The sequence below is a fragment of the Condylostylus longicornis genome, unplaced genomic scaffold (assembly GCF_029603195.1).
Source record: "Condylostylus longicornis isolate FDR11 unplaced genomic scaffold, ASM2960319v2 ptg000039l, whole genome shotgun sequence".
NCBI lineage: Eukaryota > Metazoa > Arthropoda > Insecta > Diptera > Dolichopodidae > Condylostylus > Condylostylus longicornis.
In genome coordinates, this window is record NW_026578008.1 from 1201321 (window position 1) to 1219891 (window position 18571).

At 23.3% G+C, this 18571-nt stretch overlaps 1 protein-coding gene across 1 annotated transcript in view; it reads left to right on the forward strand.

Moving 5' to 3' along the window:
* Positions 1-2558: 2558 nt before the first annotated feature.
* Positions 2559-18571, forward strand: part of LOC129609429 (dual oxidase maturation factor 1) — a 72132-nt gene continuing 56119 nt past the window's right edge. The window contains exons 1-2 of the mRNA XM_055521333.1: positions 2559-2709; positions 14400-15278. The gene's annotated coding sequence lies outside the window, so the exon portion shown is untranslated. The remainder of the gene's footprint in view (positions 2710-14399; positions 15279-18571) is intronic.

An 18571-nucleotide genomic window follows, 5' to 3' on the forward strand; every position in this document is an offset into this window, starting at 1 on the left:
GCCATAACAACATAAAAGACCAAGTATAATTGAAATTCATAGAAATAACAAAAAAAAAAAACACAGGAAAAAAAGTAAAACATCCTACATAAATTTTACAAATAATCGGTAGAAAATTATTTAATAAGCAAATAAAAAAATATAAATAAATAAATACATATATATATATGTGTATAATAAAAAATTTAAAATAATTTGAAAAACTTTGTAAACATCTTAAAAGCAAAGAAAACATCGAAAACTATGCGTGGGTTTATGCCAACTAACTCTAGGATATTTCCACGAAAACTAAAAATTTTTAAATAATTTAAACTTTTTGACAAAAGCGAGGCTTATATCAAGTTTTAATAATTGAATCTCGTTAAACTCTAAAAATGTTAGTCAAATAATTCTGAACTTTATAATGGCATCTAACATTTTTATATTGAAAGTGTTCCTCATTTACATTTTAAATAATAAGGAAATATTTGATTTATAATATCATACCAAATTTGAAGCTCATCTTCTTTTTGCTATAAGTTACTTAATTTTTTCTTTTTATAATTTATTCAATAATCGTGTATTATACAATAGCTATAACATGTGCGAGTAACAATTATTATTATTATGTATTGGTTTTTTATTATTCATATTCATATACATACACACATATTAATATATTATATAGGTATAAATGTTAAGTGTATTGAATATAAGTATAAAAAGCTTATGTCTAATTCATGCATATAAATTTATGCATATAAAGAAAATGTAATCATAAATATATATATATATATATATATATATATATATATATATATATATATGTATATACATATATACATAACAACCTGTACATAAGTAATTTTGCATAAATAATCATAATATTATGGTGTATTTTAATTTGATCAATATAAACAACACAATATCTATCGGAGAAGATTATTAAATAATATTTGTTATCCCATGCGGCCAGACGTTTATGCAATTAATTTCGTTTCTTTCATACATTGGTTTTTCAAGATAGTATGTATATTAATTAGTACAATGAATATATATCACATAGTGGTGAATTTTTAGGATTATAAAAAGCTTAAATATTGAACGCAAACTGATATAAAAGTCATCCAACGAGCCAAAATTGAGTTTTATTCAAAAACTTCACATAAGTACTGGTTCAGTAGTATTTCTTTTCGGAAACTTCTGAATATTTGAACTTTTTGAGGTTTATGAAACGATATTATGATAATTCTTTTACTTAAACTAATAAAATCCGCTTCCCGTCTAAGAATAACGCCTTGATGCTCGTCGTCATCCTGATATTGTAGAATGTAATAATACGTGGTGAGACATCTGGTTTTGCCTTAAGCTATGCGGTTTCTTAGCCTGCTTAAAATCTAAATTGCTAAATAGTTTATAGAGTTGCATATTCAAAAAAAAAAAAAATTAAAAATTAATGAATTTAAATTAAAATTTTTTTTAAATAAATAACGTGTAAAAATAGAACCAGGTGTACTATTATATATGTATGTACATATTATGTTAATATTTTATTGTACATACTTTTAAAACTCCATATAAAACTAAGACTGCAAACGCTAGTAAAAATTTATTCCCATATTCACTGCATAATAAACAGATTAATGTATGAAATGCTTATTCACCACAAAATTTTTTTTTTCTTACAGTAGTATTACTTAATATAGCGTAGCTTATGTTTATATTTGTAAGCCTTAAATTAAAAACTTAATTTTTTTTCAAGTCGACTTAAAATTAGTTTTCAAAAAAAAAAATTCTCATTTATGTTCCCTTTTTAATTTTTATGTTTTTATTTTTCTCTTCTTTGCACACAAGTGTACACAAGTGTTTTTTTTTACAATGGAATGGAATTTTTACATTATGATTTCGTACAAAAATCATTATGTGGTGTGATGTGGTATGATATTATGCCAAGTTCAAGATTGGTGTGGTGAATTTTTATTTTAATTCTATTTTTGTATGTGTTTTTTGTTTTTTTTTTTTTGCAATTTTCTTCTCAAAAACAGATAAAATGAGGTAACAAAAATATTTTATTACAACATGCAAAAGTCGGTTGGCGGCGGCTTAATTTTTATTGTCTTTATTTGTTTTCTTATAGTTTTCGTTTTATTTTTGAGTTTATTTAAAATTTATGTTATATGTTGCGGTGCGGCTCATATGCAGTTTTTTATGTTTGTTTGTATTTTATAACAATGTATGTGCTTTAAGAGACTTATGTGAATAAATTTAATGTTTTTCTTATTTAAATATTTTTTTATTTAAGAATTAAAATAAAAAGCAAAAAATAATTTAAAACAGCTGACTTGCCTCTATGTACATATATTTTTTTTTTATTTTAATATTATGCTAGTGGTAGGTCGTTTAGTTTGATGAATCACTTCCCCGATTCGCAAGCTTTTTGGATAATACAAAAAAAGAGAAAAACGAAAAAAAATATTATGTATGTAAGAAAACAAGAAAAAGAAGAAGAAAAGGAAAATTTTGCTATGCGGACGCAAAATCAAGTCTTTTGTTTAGTTTGTTATAAACGACTGATCGATTCGGTTGTGTATGTTTTTAAAACAAAAATTTCATAATTAAATTTTTGTTTGTTAAAAAAGAAAAAAATTTTGCAGTACATTAAATCATTTTTTTTTAACTCTTTTTAAGCACGTAAACGGTTCCGCGTTTTTTTCTTTTTCTTTTTATTAAGTAAGAGACGAAAAAAAAATTAGATTTAATTATTTAATTAAATTTTGGGTTATGCATGTTTATTTTATTTAATTTTATTTTTTGTGCATGTTTTTGGTTAATTATAAAAATTTTTTTTTTAATTAAAAAAAAAATTCAAAATTTAAGTTTTTATTAAAATTAAAATTAATTTATTTTTGTAAGAAATCATGTAGAGAATTATGTATTAAATGTGTTTTGTTTTCGAAAATTATAATTTAGTGTTGATTTTTCTAAAAAATATTTAAAACAAATTACTTAATTGAAACAAAAAAAAAAAATTCAAAATTTCAAATATGGCGATTTCTTCTCAATTTGATTTTGAAACAAAAATTGATATAAATTTTTTTTTTTTGTCTTTTTCTATTAATTTAACAGTGATTATGTAAGAGAGATAGAAATATATGTAGTTATTAATTTATAAATGATATATGTATAATGTTGATAATATGAAATGATAACGGTATAACAATTTATGTAATTTTCGAAAATTTCAATATCTTTTTTCAAACTTTCTGATAATGATTTATTATATGTATGTATGTGTGTGTTTTGTATTTTGAAAAATTAAATTAAACATTTTTTTTTGAATAATTTCATTTTGATTACTGTTGTAGTTAATTGTAAATAGGTTTTTTGCAAAAATAAGAATTAAAATTAAAAATCAAATGATAAAACTCATCTTGTTTTACTCAAATAAATATGAAGTGGTATACTTAAAATTTAAATTGAAAATTAAAGTGCAACAATTAAATTATTAATTGCAATTTGTTAAAATTAAATGATTTTATAAAATCTTAAACTAATTTATGTACATATAATTCTAATGTGCTTATTATTTGGCAAATGAAGTATTAAGAAATTGAGTAAATTTAATTCTAATGAAATTTGGTAAAAATTCGAAAATTGCAATTATAATAATTTTTGAAACTGTAATAAAATATGAAAACATCCGTTAAGAGTAAGAAAACATTAAAAAGTGACTGTATAATAATATAAAGATTAAAATACCAAAGTGTTTTCACATTTACACATACAATGTATTTATACTTATAATATAAGGGATGTTCAAATTTTATATCGATTCTTTTCTTATATTCTATTTAGAAAAATATAATTGCATTTATTGAATTTAGAATAATATAATTACATTTATTTCAAATTATTAGCTAAATGTTAACATCATGTACTTACAATTTTTATATTAATTTCAAAATGAAAAGTTAATATAAGGCTCCAAACAAATGCTAATAAAGCTCTCATTTCATAATTGTTCAGGAATTTTCCCAATGTTCTTTAAAGCTTAACACTTTCGATAAAAGTTTATTAGAGGCTATTCAAGAAGGTATTAGTTCTAAGTAGTTGTTCATTGTGAAAGAGAATTTTTTTTGGTAATCCAAATAATTCCTTTCTTATAGCCAGTGCATTTATAGTTGTGTGCTTATTAAAAAATTCGTATTTTTAACAAAATTAACATTTTCTGCTTATGAAATTTTAAAAATTTTATATGTTCTAAGTCTCTTAAACTCAAAATTCTATTATTTATTTTTTATTAATTTTAATTTTGCCAAATTTCTCAATGAATATTTACCTATCTTTGTATTAATGTTTAAATAATAATTATGTAATTGATTTCAATAAGAAACTATAAATAGTTTTTTTATAACCTTAAATGGTACAATTACAAAAATATTTATTATTTAATAAATTCAATTTTAAAAATACTCAAATGTTATAAGTTCCAAAAAGAATAAGTTTAATTATAGGGTTACTATTTTAAATTATTATATTGTAGTTTTTTAATAATGTAAAAGAATGCTGTAATTATTGTCTTAACAGATTGAAAATAATTTTATTATAAGTAAATGGTTTGTTGTAAGTAATTATATAGTGAAAAAATATACTGTAAAAAATTATTCTAAAACAAAAAAATTAATTATATTTATTTAATAACTAACATTATTTAATGCTTGTAACACCAATACATCATTTAATAACATATGAAAAATTGTAATAATAATAATGTTATGTCAGTTACTATTATAATAGTAATTCACAAGATGTTAAGTTTTTTGTTCATTAAAATTTTCGTTAAATGCTAATATTAAGGTTTAAATAAAAAGAAAAAAAAAAACGTTCTATAATAATTACATATTATTAACTAATAAATTATTCAAATTGTTGACATATTACAAAAAAAAAAACGACAAAAAAACAAAATTTAAAAAAAAATATTTTCACAATTTATGTTTTTTGTATTTATTATAATTGCCAATATTGCTGAGATAAATTGTGTATAGTTGTTTCGGTTAATTTAAGGGTACTGACATTACATTAAACGGATGTAAAGTGCAATTAAAATACTATAAATAAAATTTTGAATTTTTTTAAATATTAAAAGTAATTCAATTAAATAATGCTTTAATGAGGTAGTTTTATTCCGATTCCTAAAATTTACTTCGATCCATGTAAATTTGATTGTATATAATTGGTACGGACACTAGTTTCCAAAATAGGAAAATATTTATTGTTAAAAAAGCTAATTGTTGACATTACAAATAGTAATAAAATGTTGAAAACAATATTGACAAAAAAATAAATTCGCGTCATACCAATGGTTTGTAATGTTTGTAATAAATCTTCAAACATTTGCATACTTTTAGGAACAAATATTGCATACTTTAGGGGTGAACCAAATTTGAAGAGACATGAAAAATTATGCTGGTAATTAAGTTATCTAAAATATTTATTCATCTTGCAAAAATATTGTCCCCGCTGCTAGATTCACAAATTTAAAAAAATTTTGATAGTTTTGACACAATAAATTGTCAAAATACTATAAAGAAAGAAAAATATTTCAGTCTTAACACGTTTGTGTATAAAATTTTAGCTAAGTTGTAGAAGATTTTTGGGCAGATGTAGAAGTGACACGTGGTCGGACATTCTGATAAGCAAACGGGGAGAGTGTGACTAATTCGCAAATTTTTCTAATTTTATTGAAAATGTGCTTATAACATTTATGTTTTATGATCAAATAAGTGAAATTGAAATTATAAGCTCTAGTATGTTCTGGAATTGTTTTATGTATTATACGTCACACAAATACCGTTATTCAAAGTACTCTGCGTTTTGTACTGCAATCAAACATTTGCTATATTTTTGCATAATGCATTATAAACTTAACGATTAAATAAAAATTATTCCTCCTCTATTCTTTTTTTTTTTTCTTGTAAATTTTTTGAAAAAATAAAATTTTTTTTTTTGTATTTTAACAATTTTCTGTTATGATAACATTACAGTACACAATATCTTAAATATTTATATAAACATAGTTTTTAACTACCTTTTTTAACTGCGATTTTCTATTATATGCTTTTTTCATACACATACATAATTCGATGTTCTTGTTTTTTTAATATAAAAGGTATGCAGATGTATAATTGACTACCATGTATATTTAAATAACCGCGAAAAAAAAAAGAAAAAAAAAATCATTAACTGAGAAAACGTGACGAAATTCCAATAAAAAAAGGCCAACCAAAACAGAAATAAAAAAAAAATTAAATCTTCACTATCAAAAAAAAAAATTGAAAAATTAAAGCAACACAGCATTTATTATGTTATGAAGTCTTTGAAGGTGCGGTAACTTTTAATTCAATATTATAATAGCAATACTTACACTACACAGACTTACAGTACACAGACGTTACTACACAATAGTAGTAACGTCTTACTTCGTCGTCATCATCATTGTCGTCGTCGCCTTCGTCTTCGTCTTCGTCGTCGTCTTCTTCGTCATATTTATTTTAATAAAATATTGTGGTATGCACGTATGTATATTTAAAAATTATTTTTCTCTTGTTTTTTTATTTTACTTATACTTTTTATAATACCAAAACCAAAACAAATCTTACCTGTGCAAATAGATTGAGACGGCGGCGATGGTGAGAAAACAATCAAAAAGAATCACAAAATAATTATTATCAATATATTTTACTACACAGGCAACCTAACCTAACCATATTGCTTTTGGAGCCAAGAAAAAATCAAGGAGTACATACTGACATATTATGTACGTCTGAAAATAAATGTTAAAAAATTTCACTTTCATTTGACGATTCATTTATATAAAAAATTTTTATAGCCATAAATATAGCACACACATGACACAACACTGACAATACACACATTAAATTCATAGATATAGCACTAAATATGGTATAGGTAAATACAAACATATATTCACACAGTTAAAATACACAACAGTTAAAATACTCCCAATCCGTAGAAATATTATGCATATTATTCGTTCCTATATAAAAAATATCCACCATATATGTACGTAGACCACTGTCATGCCACATGTAGTTAAAATACGAGAAAATATTTTTATAAAGGAAAATAAATGTAATGAAGTAAGAAAAAAGGCGGTTTAATTTATCATTAACCCATTAATAACTGATGATATTCATTTATTTTCTTCTTCTTCACTTTTTATGAATAGTGTCAATGGATTTTTATTATTTTTTTTCAACGCTTCTCTCTTTTTAATTCTAAAATATTCAATTATTACGTAATGTATGTAATGAAAAATGATAAATGAATGCCAACCATCATGATTATGTTACTAAAGATGAATTAATTTTTTTTTTTTTAATTTTTGATTTTGAATTACATGTATTATTGTGAATAAATAATTAAATATTATATAAGATTCTTTGTAATGAATTTGTATTGTTATCATGAGTGAAGTTATGCAATATGTATATAATTTAATTATAGTTAATGAAAATAATGAACAATAACATTGTTGTCTCATCTTTATAGTATATTTCAATTGCAAAATTATTATAGGAATTGAGAGATTTAAAAATTTATAAGTCATATTGTGAATTATTTTTTAAAATTTCAATAATTATTCTAGTTTTATTATTGAATGAAGGTGATGATGCGCCAAAATAAATCCTTACATGATCTTCATATCACGAATGCACTTAATTCACATGGAAACATCTGGGTTGAAACCAATTTCATAGTACACAATGATATTTTGCTTTGTTCTAGATTTGATCGCATTTCATTGGATTAATTTTGACAATGCAATGACAGTTGAAATTTAAAATTTTTTTGTTTATCGGAAAATATAAAATGAACATTCAATTATCTATCGGAAAACTAAGCTTACTATGACAAATAAGCACCTTAATTGAATACCTCTGTCATTCTTGCCCTGAAAATCTGACCAATGTTTTATTAATTGTGTTAAAGAATTAAAAACAAATATTATAGACATGAACCAATATTGGTTTGTGTTTAAAATAATAATTTTCAATATTAAGATAACTGTTGCTTTAAGTGACGATTGGTGTAATTGAATCGAATATCAAATTGCTTTGAGTGATCTGCGATATTCAATATGATCTGTTTCGATAATTAGTCGTCTAAATATCTTAATTTATTTAAAACTTTTGTCGGCTAGCAATTTAAATGCCTATTATATGAAATCCCTACAGAAATTTCAATCTGCATTTTAATGATCAAAACAAATTTTATTACGTACTTTCTGTTTGCGTATAGAAAAATATTTCTGTTATTTAAGACACACTCTTTGCCTATTTTAAGTAAAATATTTTTAGCTTCCAGGAAATTGTATAAAATTTACGCGAAAAACATTTTAATCGATATGGGTGAGTTTTGCGGTTAATATTTGGCTTGATTTCATGTTGTTTTTCCAACTTCTTTTAAATAGTTATTAATTGCGGCAATTTTTCTTTTTCTTCGAAATCTTTGAACTTTTATATTTTCTTATTAATATTTTTTCGTCTATTTAAGATTTTTTTTTCTATTAGTTTTAAAAATAAATTCTGTAATGAATAAAATTTAATTTGGAAATATATGATTAATAACTTTATTATTGATTTGTATATACTTTTTTAGTTTCTATAGCTGAAATGTCGTGAAAATTGTGGAATTAATCAGTAATTTTTTAATAATAATTTATTAGAAAATGGGTTTGGTTTCAGAATATATAATTAAAATGTTAAAAGAGATAAATTGTAAATTGTGGGGTTGATAAATTAAAATTACAATGTAATAAAAGCTATTTAATTGTAAATTGTCAAAATTTCAAAAATTCTACTAAAATTAAAGTTAAGACTTATCATTGGAAGAAATTCAATAAAACTAATATTAAATTTTTAATTATACTACGTGTTACATAATACTTCAAATCATTACGGGAAGATTTAAAAAAAAAAATTAAGGTGCCAATCAAAGTATTAAACTATTTGTATCATTAGCTTTTTTTGTTAAAGAATTAATTAGACACGTGCCATAATTAAATTTTTAAAAATGTCTAATTTAGGAATGTAACGTGTAAATAAAATATTTCCAAATTGTAAAAAGCTTGTCTACTGTAACACAAAAAAAAAACATAATTGAGATAAATTTTTTTTAAGTACATATAAGTAATATATTTATAATGTATTATATAAGTAATAAATTTAAATTTAATTTTAGAAAAACTGGTTTTAAGATGAAACGAGAATATTTGAGACAGATTTGTAAAATAATCTAAGAATATTCTCAAATTTTCGTATAAATTTTATTTATTAATTTAAAACTAACACAAAAGTGTAAAATTATTAATATAAGAATTGTTACCAACTCTTTGTAGTGAGATTTTAGCCTCACATACCGCCAGTTCTGTAATTTTAAAGTAACAGATAACGAGGGACTCGACTTGCTTTTTTAAAAACATTTTTAATTAATATTTTAAAGATGCTGTTATATTTTTAGTCCCAATGTGTATTGTTTTTTCAAGAAAGCAGCTCCGCCAATGTAGAAAAAAGCACACTAATATTAACTAATATCATTGTGTATATTGGTTTATAGTGCTATACAGAAGAAAATTTTTGAGTGGCGATATTTTAAATTAAAAGACTTAATACTTGCTTGCGCCCCTGAAACAGTTTGTTGGAACAGTTTGTTGTGTTATCACAAAAATTGTCTTCTGTATAGCACTATAAACTATATAAATAATGCTAATATTCTAATTAGACTACCCTGTTCCAAAAAAAATCTATTATAAAAACCTATAATTTAAAAATATTTCTTTAATTATTAAAAGTTGAATGAATTCTGGATACTTACCTATATTATTAAATCACCTTAATGTAAAACGTTACAGGGCATTTATTTCTGTACCAGCATATTACAATTAATTATTTCATCAATTTTCGCAAATAATACAATTTAATTGAGCAAGAATTTACAAAAAAAAAATCTAAAATACATACATAAGTAATTGCCAATATTAGCAATAATTTTTTTTTATGATTTTGCAAAAAAAAATTTTTAATTCATAAAATTTTTCATAATACTTTAACCCTAAGGGTATCTGAAATTAAATTCTCATTAACTAATGCCATGACGAACTGAAGGGTTAAAAGAGTTCACAAACCTTACAAAAGATAGGTTTTTTTTGTGTTTTTTTTATTCCTGTACATCTTCTTTTTTGGATTGTTGAGAAAAACTGAAATTATTGAATCGGTTTAACTATTTTTAAATATTGTATTATTCTTGTTTGAATATTACAAGTACCAATACCAGATACTTGAATCTGTTTTAAGTTAATTGCTGTAAGGAAACAGCAAATTGCATTAAATTTAATTTTATTGAGAAAGTCCAGTTAAACCGATTAAATATTTATTTTTTCTTGTTTTATATTATTTTTTAAGCAGGTTTTGAACAGACATTTTGCGAAGAAAAAATATTATTTGTATTGAAAATTTGTACTAAGTTTTCTGCTTAACTTGGGTTGTTTAATTACAATTTAGATTAAACTTAGCAACTTGATTTTTACTGTCAAATAATTAAAAGTCAATATGCTTGCCATCAATGAAGAGGATGTAGTGATTTGAGAATTTGCCTACAGAGACAGCTTATATTGAATCAGCCAAATGATTGGTTTCGTAAATAAAGTCTTTTGAATGAAATTGAATTTAAAATTTGTATTTTATAACAATTAGATAAAAAAGAAATTATCTCTACCCTATAAGAAAGGGATTTATGAGAGTGTCGTTTAAGTGTTGAGGCTATAAGCATCCGTAACTTTTCGTTAAGATTCGCTTTGAGGTGAAAACCAAACAAGTGCGATTTTTCGCGGCGAAATGTCAAAATTCATAAATTAATGGGACTGCCTGTAGAGTGAAGCAAAATTCGACGACTGTAATGGAGCCTAAAATCGTACCGCTGGCGCTTTTTTTCGTTTCCATGTGTGTATTGAGCAACTGACTGTTTCGCTTTGCTGCTGTTTCGTGTTATCGTCCGCCGTTCACCGCTTTGGTTCTGTTTTAACACTTAAATAGCTTATATTTCTTTCAAATTGCATTATTTTGCATTTTTTATTTAGTTTGTTGTTTCCTCTCCGTACGAGTTTCTTTTTTTTTTAACGAACATCTTGTTTATCTAGCATGTCTGATTGGAACTCTTTTTATAATCTTTTACACCTACATATATGTAAAGCATTTTTAAACATTTTTCATTTTTTTAATATTTTTGGTCTTTGTGTTTGTTTTTTTATTATTTTTGCCGTTTTCTTAATGCATACTCGTATTTCACTTTTATTTTCATGTTAAACTTCAACTTCAAGTACGGGAAGTACACGCCAAAATTTCACTTTCTTTTTGAGGTCGAAAATAAAATGAAAACAAAATAGCTTTTTGTTTTTTCTTGTTGTTGTTAGTGCTTGTCGTAACGTAATATTCTCATTTCTCTGCGTATTTTGTTTGTTTTTTCCTCTCTCGATTTTTTTTTATTTAGTGTACTCTTCTTGGTATAGGTAAGTAGTAAATCAAAAAACAGCAAAAAAAAAAAGCTGAAAAACCAAAATATTGTGTAATAGTTGGCGAGGCCGGTTAAATATTTATGTACACAACTGTGTGTAGGTACAATCAAGCTTTACGATTACATCTGGTATTGTTAGTGTTACTTTTATTTAGTGTAACATTTATTTTGTTTTATTGTTTTTTTTTTTTGGTATTGTTGGATGTTTTATTATGACTTATGCTTATGTATTGTGATTTGTGAGTATTAATGATGAAATCATGAATTATTATTATCCCTACATAACTGACCATTTTTGAGAGATGAGGTTTTTTTTTTGGGGGAAGTTAAATTATTATTTGGTTAACTTAAGATATATTTTTTGGCGTTACTGCGATGTTAAAATTATATTATCAACTTAAAATGCCTAATAGTATGGTTTCTTTTTAGTAGTTAATTTAAAAATGAAATTTTTTTTAAATAAATCGTAATTAAGTAAAGTATGCAATTAACTGAGGTTATGTTCAATAAGTTATAGAGTTAAAAGAAAAAAATTTAATAAAGTTAAGGAAAAGCTCTAGAAGACAATTAATGAAATATAAGAAAATTTTGTAAGTGGTTGAAATAAATAAAAGGTACACAAAAAAGCACATTTCCCGTTTATAACTGTTTTCGTATCCTTGGGATAAACTTAAAATTTATAGTGTAGTGTTAATGATTTGTTAAAATGAGTGTCGCATAATTTACTGGCTTTACCTATTTGCTACATTGTTGCACATCTTAAGGGCGGAGTGAAACTGTTTTCAATCAAAACTGTTTTATAAAGAATTAAAAAGTTTGGCTAAATTAAATTTAAAGAATTAAAGCAATTTTGGGATAAACTTAAAAGGTTTAAGTAAGCGAGTTTTTAAAGCTCTTGATTAAAGATAGTAAGCAAATTTATAATTTTGATTCCACAACTTTTATTTTATTTAGAAACTTTTATCAGGGTAATATTCCATTTTGATTATAGACTTAAATATGGAGAATTCAAATATTGTTATATTTAAATACGTTTTATACTTAATGAACTTAAGCAGTTTTGCGTTATTACCATACAAATTTTCTGCATTATAATTGAAGCAACAATTTTATTATGCACTCGAAATTAGTTAATCAAAGTATATGATAAAAGCCAACTACTTAGTATTTGAAATATGAAATAATTTTAAAGTTATAAAATTAAAATGAAAGAAGAAAATTTTAGTAAACTACTAAAAGATAATAAAAATTTTTTAATTGATTTTTTTTGTTAATTTTAGGTTTACAATAATTTAAGAGTTTACAGACAATGATGAATGTAAATATAAAACTTGCTATTATATTTTTCCTTTTTGTACAAACATAAAAAAAGTTGAAGAGAAATATTATGAAAGTGGTTTAATATTTTCATTTTCATGATGTCATGAAATTTTTCAATTATAATCAAACCGGTATAAAATGTTATACGCATTTATTTTTTTCTTATACTAATTGTTGATGTTAAATTTTATGTACTGTTATATAATTTTTTTTTGGTTGAATCTGCTTATTACGTATATCCTTCTTTGTTTTGCTTGCGCCAGGAAAAATCACGTGTTTCAGTAGTATGAGGAATGTATGTATGCAGTAACCAATGTCCAATATAAAATTTTGTGACTTATGTTACCTCTACAAAATGGAATATATTTTTAAGTAACCTCCAGTTGTATGTTATTCCTAAGAAAATTTAATAATTAAGCAATTGTTTGCAAATATTTCTATTTAAGTAAATTTTTTTTTGCAGCTCAAAGTTAATTCTAAAATTTTTGCATTTTTTTACGTTTTTTACGTTGTTGTTATATTAGTAATTTAAGTAAAAACTATAATATGTTAAGATAAAGCAAACAGGCAAATAAAATTTTCTGCCTTACAATTTTGTCAAATATTCAGAAATATCATTCCATGTTCAACAACACAAACGAAAAGAGACTGGTAGACATTCTGAACATGTTATCGAATTTAAAACCGCGTAACAGTATATTTTGGACACAGGAAAGCATTATTAATGCAATAAATATTTTTGAATTTCCTTTTAAATTAATTTTTCATTAAAATTTAATGATTAAATAATATTTAGCTTTATTAGTTTTGTAATTTGGTGTTCTTCAATAGGATCAAGTAAATTACTTGTGCCGATGAAATAGTATTGTCCAAAATAGAATTCATATTTTATTACCACAATAATGTAAATGATAAAAAATTAAATATGTAGGTTATTATTTAATTAGAGCAAATTAAAAAAAATTGTTCTTAAAAATATTGGCATTGAAAATTGCGGAAATTTTAAATTGTATACTTCTATATATTGTTAATAAATTTTAAGAAAAAAATATTTCTAAAATTAAATTGATAATATATCAATTTGTCTTGAAATGAACAATTTGGCTTATGAATAGATTCCAATTAAGCATCTATGAAATTTGATACAAATAAATTAGAACAAGTTATAGAAAAAATTTGTAATATGTTAGTTCAACTTTTATTTACCCAATTTAATTTGCATATATATCAAAGCGCAATATATAGAATTTTTAAACTCACATTTCCTCGCATTTTTTCTTGATTACAAAAACTAACAAAATAAAATCCATCTTCCATTAATTTAAAAATTGTGAATTTATTTTAAAATTTTTTTTGTCGTTTTATTTTTTCCGAATTTTAAAACTAGTTTTAATTTTATACAATTATAATGAATTAATTAAAATTCAAAATAAACAAAAAAATTAAGACTAATTTTCTGTACTCTTCCTCATTTTAATTTTTATTTTGTTTTTTTCTCTTTCCAGTTTAATTCCTAATCTTTAAATGTTTTTATCAAAAGCACCTTAAAAATAAAAGAAAAAAGTGAAAAAATAAAAGTTTAATTCTAAAAAAAAAAAAAAATTATCAAAAAAAAAAAAAAAATTGTTAAAAAATAGTTGCTAAAATTAAAATAATTTGTAAAAAAAAGAGAAGTGAAATACAAAAAAGAAGAAGAGAGAGAAAAAAAAAATTTTTTTTTTTTTTAATTAAATAAAAAATAATTTCCAGTTTTGCAATAATTAATCAAAAGAGAAGAGCAGGTTTAACCCGTAGTTTTTTTTTTTTAATTTAAAATTTTTTATCAAAGCGATTTTGTATTTGTTTGTTTGTTTTTATTGTTTTTTTCTTCATTATTATTTTTACATAATTTATGCAAATGTGACAAATTGTACAAAGTTTGGTTTTATTTTTTTTTTTAAATTTAAAATATCAAAGCATAGTGAGTGTGTGAAAGAAAAAAAGAAAAGAAAACGCGAAAAAAGAGTATAAAAAAAAAGAAAGAGAAAGAAATATATAAAAAAAATTATGTGTTAGTTAAAAAAAAAAGAGAAAAAGAGAAAAAATAATAATAATAATAATTTTTAATTATAAAAGTTATATAATTGTTAACGTCTTTTAAAAAATCTAAAAAAAAAAAAAATAGAAAAAAAAAAGGAAAACTTTTGCTTTCATGAAAGTGTAAAGTTCAACGCAACCCTGCTAAACAAGAATTTAAAATAAAAATTTCAAAAGAATTTTATATTCGTTTTATACGAAAATTTCCGAGAGATAAATAGAAAATAATAAGAGAATAACTTCGATTTTCTTCCAAACAAAAAAAAAATTTTGATTATTATTACAATAGCACTCCCCTGACAAGTTTGGTAAGTTTATTGTATAGTTTTATTTTATAATTTTATGAAATTTATTTAAATAAAGCAAATTTTTTTATAAATAATTTTTATACTTTAACTAAATTTCTATACAAATAAGTCTTTGTCTAAACTTTGCGAAAAGCATTAAGTATTTTTTTAAAACAAAAATGTTCGTCTCCTCAACTTCTTCAAATTAGAGTTCTTCAAAATCATGAAAATTTTACTCGTATGTGCCATGGAGGAAAAAAAACTTGTAACATCTATGGTAACCATTGAAAATCGAACATTCCCATTCTGATGTTAATTTTTGAACTCAGTTTCTTCCTAAACTGTATAACTCGAATGTGTTTCCAAACTTTAATAGTCTATTCTATTACATATATTTTTCTTTAATTACTAGGACCTTGCAGTTGAATTTTTTATAGTCAGGCTTTAATTTCACAAATCATTAAGTCTAACTGAGTGGCAACTAGACTGACGCAGATATTTATTGTTTATTTTTGCTGGTAATGTTTCTATAAACATTGTTCTTATCAACTACTTAAAATTTTGTATTTAACAAGTCCATAATACTTATTTTATTTAATTAAGTTTTTTCTGCTTATATTTGATCGGAATATTTCATAAATAATTCCAAAATTAGCAAAGTAAAAAACCTTCCAATGCATATTATTACTATTTTTATAAAATATTCATATAGTTTTTGGAAATATACTTGAGAGTTCATTGTCAGCTATAACATTAATAAATAAATTTTCTATTAAAAAATGACTCAGAACTATTCACCTCGTTCATATTTTGTGATTCACTTTGTATGGTATTTTTTATGTGTAATTTGCAATTTTAAATATTGATACTCATATATAGGAATATAAGGAACCTAAAAACATGCGTTCGAAACAATTCGTCCGTTTACTTCTTAAAATTTATTATAATGTGTCTCTGAATTTCAATTATCTTTTAAATTAGTCTAGTTTCTAAAAGAACTTAACAGATTTGTATATCGTACTAGTATTTATGTTGCAACAACAGTTTCAGAGTTGAAATACAAGATTTAGAACAAGATTGCTGCAGTTCATCATTAATTGATGGCAGAATTTACATTTTAATTTTTTATTTTGGTATTAATATTTACAATTTGCTAATGAGATTTTTAAGCAATTTATATTTAATAGCTTACAATTTTGAATTTCCAGGAAAACCAATTAGATTTTAATACTTAAAGCAAGTAGCTAATTATTAAAAATATTTTATTGGAAATGAGCATAATTGTTACTCACATAATATTATTGAATAAATTTTATAGCACAGAATTTGTTTTAAGAATACCATAAAAATGTTCTACAGAAATATTCCGCGAATAAAATTCATAAAAAATATTTAAATAAATATTTTTTTTTTCTGAAATTTTGTTATATACACCGTTACAGCTGCTGTAGTTAACCAGTAAGTTATTAACATTCGGTTTTTTAAAAATTTATAATTTCCCAAGGTTTAATTTTTGAAATTTTTCTCAGAAATTCTTGTTGTGCCAACATTTAATTTCATTTATAATTTTGTATTAATTTTTATATGAATAAAATAAAATTTGAATAATTTATTTATTATATTTTTAAAATTTCATATTTTAGTGGAACGAGAGTGTAAGAATATTATCAAAAATTTTAGAATTTTTTTAAACAATACTTAATTAAGGGCAGAAGAAAGTTGATTAAGCCGTTGATTGAGAACATTTACCTATTCTTAAATATAGTTAAGCATTCTCGATCAATTGTACTTATGGCCTATATTTATATCTAAATTATAGAATCCGAATCAAAGTTCAGGAGTCTGACAGACAAACTTAATGAATTTTTTTCCACAATTTCATTTTATTTTCTTAATTTAATTTTCTTCCGGAATTTTTGTTTTAGTTTTAATAAGTATTTTTTTGTATTTTTTGTCAAAGATAAAACAAAAATTACCGATCGACTAAATTAATTTATGTGGAACATGAAGTATTTTCTATTTTTTTAATTTTATCTTATTTATTTGTGAGAAGATCATCTTTTATTTAAATTAATCATAAAAAATCACTTGTTACTATATACAAACTTCTCAATTTTATTGTGTATTATGTGTACAAAAACATTAAGATAATAGTGTATTATCTTAAACTGAGCCCAAATGTCTGGTTGGATTAGGTAGGCACACAAAAAACAGAAAAAAAAAAATTAAGCAGAAATATCAAAAGATTCCAAAACTACCTAATAATTTTATTCATTTTTTTTTTTATTTTGTGCCATAAAAAGTGTCTCTTATGTAAAATAAAGAAATAAAATAAATTTAAAAACAGCAATACACACATAAAAACGCTAGATTTACCGTGAATGATAAAAAAAATTTAAAATAAAAATAATTTACATTTTAGTCCCTCTAGCCTCTAGCTTTTCTTCTCTCCTCCTCAAATCTCTTCTTTTTTGTAGTGTCTATGATTTCTTCTTTTATTTTCTTCATAGTTATTTCATCGCAATTTCAAATTTCTTTGCTTCTTTTTTGTCAGTTTTAAAACTTAATTTTATATTAACCTAAAAAATTAAAAAAAAAAAACTACTAAAATATCTTAAAATAAGAGGAAAACAGCCATAAAAGAAGAAGAAGAAGAAATAGGAAAAAATATACACGAATTACGTCATAAATCAAAAGTTCACAACACAAACACTTATTAAAATTGAAGAGTGTGTTTATTTGCAGAGAGCATATACAGGTACAAAAAAAAGTGAATTATTACTTCACGAATTGTAGATTAGTTTTATTTTGTTTTTTTCAATTTTATTGGATGACGCGATGCATTGTAATTCACAAGGAGTTTATGATAAAATCGGATTATAACAATATGAAATTGTAGTGTAGTACAATAAATGAATAACTCATCCAATGAAGAAACATTTATAATGTTTTGATAGGGACAATATTATGATGGAATCAATTAATTCCTTATTCTTGAAAAACCTAGGAGTAAAACCAGTGGAGTATAAAAATATCAGAAGATTTTGCATGTTTTTTGCATGATTTTGAGAACTGTCAACAGCTGATTGCTGTCGAATTGGCTGGTAATGTATTCATACCTCTGGAACTGAGTCGATAGAGCGTTCGTCTAGAATTGGTTTGAGTTCAGTTCGAGGAGAAAGTTGTTTTTGCCTTGACTCCGCCTTTTGTCTACGTTATGCTTATTAGTTTCACTCTCTCTGTCTTTCTATTTATTAATATTTTAAGAACCATTCAAGATAATAATGAAACCATGTTAATAATAGCTCTTCACA